Source organism: Mercenaria mercenaria, unplaced genomic scaffold (assembly GCF_021730395.1).
Source record: "Mercenaria mercenaria strain notata unplaced genomic scaffold, MADL_Memer_1 contig_2054, whole genome shotgun sequence".
NCBI classification, from domain to species: domain Eukaryota; kingdom Metazoa; phylum Mollusca; class Bivalvia; order Venerida; family Veneridae; genus Mercenaria; species Mercenaria mercenaria.
This window is the reverse complement of record NW_026460086.1, coordinates 71,061-78,010: the sequence shown is the minus strand read 5'-3', so window position 1 is coordinate 78,010 and position 6,950 is coordinate 71,061. Positions and strand designations below refer to the sequence as shown.

Sequence of the window (6,950 nt, the reverse complement as noted above, 5' to 3'; positions counted from 1 at the left end):
GATCTGCATTGTTTCACCTATGACACAAAGCAGGTGTTCTGTTTATCAAAATTGATGTGTCTACGTGTAATGCGAAATACATTTTAATTTTAAAAATGTCTGCGTTATATAAAGCTGGACCACAAGTTCTAATCAGCAGTGACGGCCATAAAGGGACATAATTAAATACCATTCCAGAGACACAAAACCTAACTTTACAATTTCTAATTTTGAAAGGGGGATAATTTTGTTAACATTCATATCAAAGTTATGGAACTTGGCTGCGACCTGTGAAGTTTCTACTTTTCTCTATTTTTGTACAGTGCCTAACAACCATGAAGGCGCGTGTGAAGTTTCAGCTCTATAAACATAATAGTTTCTGAGAAAAGTACTTAATACGAAGATCTAAAGTTGAAAATTTTAAGTTAAAAAGGGACTTTTGGAACTTGGCCTGGTACAGCGCCTAATGGCCACAGATGCATTTGTGAAGTTTCAACCAAATAAACAGGGTAGTTTCTGAGATAAGGACTTGACATACAAACTTAACGTTTCTTCGTCAGTATATTTCGCCGAGAGTATTCCTCTTCGTTTGCATTTTTTGTCGTAGATATTTTTAACTGGCATATTTCTTCGTCGTCGAAATTCGACGTCTTTGGTATTATTCGAGGTTATTTAAATCATTTTTTTTATTGTCATCGGTATTCATTACTATGGTCAGCATGCGCATTCATCATCTTAATCAATGTCGACGTCATAACCTTTCATGAGTTTAAAGCAAATATTTGTACAATAATAAGGAAAATCATATATAATGTAAAAAGTCAATATACGACGAAAAAAATATTTTTGGTTTTACTGATGAATTTGATCACAGATGTTGTTATTTCCTAGAAGAGTGAGTACGATATTGAGCCCACTTATGATAGTCAATGAAAGTGTAAAAATATTATATGCGGATAATTATTTTGAATTAATAGAAACTCAGGGGGATCTTTTTATGAATTTTAGGTTTTACAAGTTAAAGCATAGAAAAAGTTCCTTCTAGGGCACATTTATATAAATATATAATGATCATCTTGTAAAATTTTGGTTGCAGCGTCTGTTGGTCATCAGTGCGTAGAACTCCAGGATCAGACACAAGGACAAGACAATTCTACCTTATTGACATTCCGTATCCCTCTGTTTAATCTAGGAATCAGTGGCGTATTGGTTAGCAGTTTGGACTACAACGACAGCGATCCGGGTTCGATTCCCGCACCAGGATCGATTCCCGGTTGTGGCTAATAACCTGACTAGTGTTCAGTGCTTTGTGATTTACTTTACTTGGTGCTGTTTCCAACAGTATCGGTCTAGACTGGATGCTGGGTAAAAAAATATGACGCCTGCCGTGGGATTGGCTGGAAATAAGTTGTTCCATCCATTCCAGGTGGGGCCTTTCATCGACTACCCATGTTAAGTAGCGCCCCTGGAGCGTTACATTTTGCACCTAGGGTGCAAACTTTTGAAAAAGAACTATGTGTTTTATACTGCCAAAAATGTCAAGTAAGTATTTACGCTAGTTGTTAAACTCAACAACAAAGTAAATCCGTTACCACTTTCAGTTGAGTAAATGCGGCAATAAGACATTGACCTGGTCAATCCTGTAAGTATTCAAAGGTCAAGGAGTTTGATTGAACAGCTTGAAATATTACAAAGTAACATCAGCTTTCTATTGTAATATAACATCAGGTTTCTAGGTCAGCTGCCCAGTCAAGTGTAACTTACCAAATTAAAGAATTCCTTCTCAAGAAAAGGAACAATTAAATGTTAATTATGGAAGAGTTACATGTAATAAAATGTCATTACAGGTACTATACGTGTGTGGAATAATATGTTCGTAATTTAGTACATCTGACAGTTAAATTTAGACTTTTGGCATTGAGACTCAAAATACAAACTTCAAATAGGTACTATAGACTTTTGCTCATGACATATTTTTATCCCAAATGACACAAACCTCGACTTCGGTAAAATCACGTTGAAGTTGACGTCACTTTATCAGATATTTGTTTTCATTAATTTGTTTTTAAAGCAACAGCTAATAGTGTTAAAATCAATAATATTTTATTATCGGACGAAGATTTTTAAGTTTAAACGTTTCAACATAGTAGTGAGATATCACAAATAATGAGTGATTAGCGAATTGTTTCCCTTTAAAATCTACACGCCATTAACGGTGTATACATGTGTGAAACTGGGTCAGACAAAAATAAAAAACCCAAAAAACATGCAGTTATTGCTCTTAATATACACGGATATTTAAAGTGCATGGCGGATTTATTGATTGTTATGGTAAGTGTTTATTTTCATTATAAATTTATTTGTAATTTAGGTAAAAAAAAGAATGGACAGACCGCTTTGTTTGTTGATGTCTCGAAGTGTTGACATTTCGATTCGACTGTCTGCTGTCAAATACTTTTAACAGTTTAATATTTTTTCTGTATATTTGATAATTTTCATGAAGGCAGAATATACTTGTAGCCAAGACAGTCAGGCATCTACTATATTTAAGTACATTCTGTATGAAATTTTCTGTCTAGAAATTGTAAATGAACAGGAATATTGTAAGATATGTTTTAACTGTCACAGAAAGGTATATCAATGACCTTGACTTTTAATGTAAACAAATATGGCGACCGTCGATTGAACGTAGAAAGTGCAACTCGCTTGAAAATTCGTAAATACACTCGTGATTTTTTTATGGAAAAGACATGTTTTTAGGAACAAAGTCGGCGGTGAAACTTTGCTTTTATTTAGTAACATAGAAAGTTGGAAATGATTTTCGATTTTCATAAATACAGCAGCAAACAAAAAGAAATTCCTACAGATGATTGATTACCTTACAACTACTTTGTTATTGCAGAAATTAAATCATTATCAATTTGCATTTACAAACGATCTGCCTCCAAAACTTCGAATCGTAAAGTGCTCACTGCGCATGCGCAGCGGAAGTTATGAAATTCCAAGGGAGAAGCAATTATTCACTTCCTGCATTTTTTATGGTCTATCATCACTTAAGGTGAAGTAACTAAAGCATTACTAATTATGCATTCTGGAACTTATCCCTTTGATGCAAGTAGTGGTCTCCCTTTTGTTTACATTTTTTCTTGCATCAAGAGTGAAAAAGTAAGAGAAACAATTTTATGGAGCAGAATCTTTTCTGCAATAAATTTAATTAATTTCTTAACATTTTTAGAAATGTATTGCCTTAAGAAATGAAGTAACATCTTGAAAAATAGGAAATGTATTTTTTATAAAATGTCATTGAAATAGCTATCACAGATGAACACTGAACGGGTGAATAATTACATGGTCATTGTGCACATACAGTAGAATCTATGACAATTGGAAAAGAAAAGTACAATAACACAGGAACAATGGGGTTTTAAATTGTCACTTTCTGTTGTAATAGAAACTAAAATAGACATCTTGAAAATTTATAAAAAAATCTAGATCTACATGCAGTTTACAATAATAACCACTTTTTTCATTCTCATTACTGCCAGTATTGGTAGAAAGCATGCTGGTAGGCTAGTACGGTAAATATATGAAAAATTCTTTTTTATGTTTTTCAGGACAACCTCCAGCAGTAAGAGATATAAAGGTTCACTGCAGTTTTAACTATGCTCAACAAGTATTGTACACATTATGCAGGGGCGGCAAATTCAATTGTCCGTATTGCCCAGGTTGTCCCAAAGCATCTACGGACAAGTAAAATTTGACCAGAATTTACTATATATTAAACTATCATACGGACAAGTAAAAAATAGCAAATGACAAAAACGGACAAGCAAGTCAAAATCAGATTTCCCCGCCCCTGAAGTCTGTCACATACTATGCTCAGCAAGTGGAGTTGCTGTGAATTCTCATGCGGGTATAAGATTTTAACGTTAGTGTTTACATTCATCACTGTCAGTATCCTAAAATGCATTTTTTTCAATATCTATGAAATTCCGTATATCACTAAATTAAATTCCACCGTCTTCAAAAAAACCCCAAAAAACAAATGACTCTATGAATAAAAGCTCCAGGCCTACAGTGCACATTTTACATTGGAATTTACAGTGCACCTTAAAACAGAAATTTGGTTAAGTAAAATTATCTAAAGGAAGTTGTGTTTTGTTAAGACTTGATTTTACTAATTTCTTTGTTTTTTTTTCTTTCTCTGAACTTTTTGTAAATCCCTGAAATGGGAATGAAAATACTGCATTGCTTTATAATAAAGATGCTATGTAATTGCAAGTCAATAAAATTTTGATAAATGCAAGTTGTTGTGAAGCAATAATCTATAGAAAATGATGGACTGTTTTGGTCAGTGTTGATTCACTCCATTTTTGATGAGAATAAAAATACATTTCTTATAAACTGTTCTTGTTTTTAAGGCTCTCAGATTTTCTACCTAGTGTATGAAAAGTACAGTACTGTTGTTGGAATAGGAGCAAACAGTGTGGTATCTATGGTCCACCATCACTTCAAGCATCATGGCTATGGAGAAAAGAATGTTTCATTATATATGGACAATTATAGTGGACAAAATAAAAAAAGTGTTGTAATAAGGTAAGAATTCCCAATATATAAAGAAATATATATTAAGCACACCGAATTTTATGTTGAAATACCTAATTTCACAGTTTGGAAAGTCACTGGTTTCAAGTTTATTTATATAATATGCATACTTTTATGTAAATGAAATATCATTATCTCCACTGATAAACATTGATTTACAATTTGAATTTTGCATACTTGCACAACATACTGAATTAAAAAAAATTCAACTGTGTAGCTGACATTTAATTGTTTTAATAAAGTGATGCTACGTTATATTCTAAGGACTGCACTATTGCTTCTTAAAAGTGTTTGGTCTAAGAATTCATTGTTTAAATATATGTACCTTTGTTTTAGTTATGGAATGTGGCTTGTTATGATGGGTCTACATGATGACTTGGACTACAACCTGATGGAGGCCAGGCATACAGAATTCAGTCCTGAACATGTTTAGGTATATTTGGCTTGAGCCTCTTTCAGCAAATATGTTCTTAAGTAATAATCAAGTATTGATAAAACTTGATGCAGAGGTCAGGTCTGTAAAGAGGCCACTTATATTAAGATCATACCACATTTTCTGTTTCTTTTTGTGTTGCTAAAGAGTGGCTAGCTCACTGCAAGCCAGTTCAGCAGAAATAACATAATTGAAATACAGTAACTGTGTTTTCTTTAGCAGGTTAAAGAACTATTTGTTAAAATGAGAGCAAAATCACGGTCCTTACTTGATGTAGAATATGTGCGATGGTGGAAATTTTTCATGAAAATAGGTTGTCATTACTGTAATAAAATTCTAAAATGTAATTTAATGTAATTATGTGTGGCCTGTCTTATGGGCAGCTGTTTTTCAGGATTGAAAGAAAGGTTATTAGTGTTCTTTGTCTTAAATATTTGATACATTTATCATTATAGAATATCTTCTGCATGGCCTGGTATAGTATTCTTGAAGGATTACAACTTCAACCCGGAGACGGAGATTAATATTTTAGGCAGGGGGTTGGTATGACGGGCAAATTCCCCAACCCTATTAACATTCCTGAGCTGTCAACAGTGGTACCTGTATAATGAAATAGCGCCCCTTTGCAGCAACAGTAGTGTATGCTCAAATCCAGCAGTGCCAAAGCCAAAATTGAAAACTCAGTCATTTAAAACGCAGAATAAAGAAATAAAAGTGTTTAATTAAAGTAGTACAGAGAAAGAGCTCAGCTCATTTGGTATTTTCTGAAATTTTAATTAATTTGAAAGCGTTTTTGATTTTTTAAAGATGTACTAGACCCAAATTCCATTTAATAGAATATGTAACAAGTTTATGGTGTCAACAGTACAAAGCACTGGTTCAATATAGACACACTGTATCTGAACACAGTATAAATGTGAAAGTCCTTTAAAACACTGGAAGATTTTTCAACAATCTACTGTTTAGTACTGCATGACATAAAATCATAAATGTAGCTGTACATACACAGTTGATTTATACATTAAGGGGACGCATACTTTGAAATTAGAAAAAAGTGGGTGGGGTATGATAAAATTTACCTGCAAAAAAGTACAAGGTTTTGGTATATGAAATGGATACTGTTTCAACTGTTATAAGTACACAAAGGATTGCTCACTAAAATAAAAATGAGAAAACTGAAACAAGAAAGTTATTGTTGAATTACATAAGACTTATTGTGTACATTCAAAGTCAACAATTAAGACCTTTTGGTGCGAAAATAATAGTGCTTCACCTTGTCCAAACATTTATCAATGTCCTACAGATTCTAATTTAAAGAAAGAATGTGAAATATGGTCACTATCTTGCTTTTCATTTCGCATATGTAAGCTAAAACACATTATTTAGTTTGTTTACAAAGTAGTGCATAAGAAAAGATACGGTGGTCAAGGAATGCCACATTCCAAAACTAAAAGAGTATATTCCCCTTAATACATTAAACATTTAACGTTACAGAAGTCTAGTGGCTTACAATAAGGGCCTAGAAATGTTGCCATTATTAATTTTTAACTTTGTATTCATGAACTACAATGCACTTAAATATCAAAACACATTCAACAAACTTTTGAAAATGTATTGTCTTAAAAATCCCTAAAATAAGGTATGAAATTTGGTTGGGAGGTCCAATCAATGTGTATATGTGCAAAAGTAACATTCTAATCTTGTTCACAAAAGTTACTAATACACAGCAGACATGTCAATGATCAAAACTGGACGAATATACAGTTATCCTCACTTTAATGTCATTTATAATTTGTCCTTGAATTCTCCACCATACTTTTCATAACTCTGTTTGCACGAGTTGCACGAGAATGCTGTCATTCACGTAAAAAAATGGGGTCAAATAAGTTGTAAATGCAATATCATCTAAACGTAATTAATGGATTATGCAGTT

At 32.8% G+C, this 6,950-nt stretch overlaps 1 long non-coding RNA gene across 1 annotated transcript; it reads left to right on the top strand.

Annotated features, from left to right (window-relative positions):
• The first annotated feature begins 4,131 nt into the window (after positions 1-4,131).
• Positions 4,132-6,699, top strand: LOC128552111 (uncharacterized). Its single transcript, XR_008368974.1, has 3 exons — positions 4,132-4,575; positions 4,921-5,017; positions 5,473-6,699. It is a non-coding gene; the product is annotated as an uncharacterized LOC128552111 (long non-coding RNA).
• Positions 6,700-6,950: the final 251 nt, after the last annotated feature.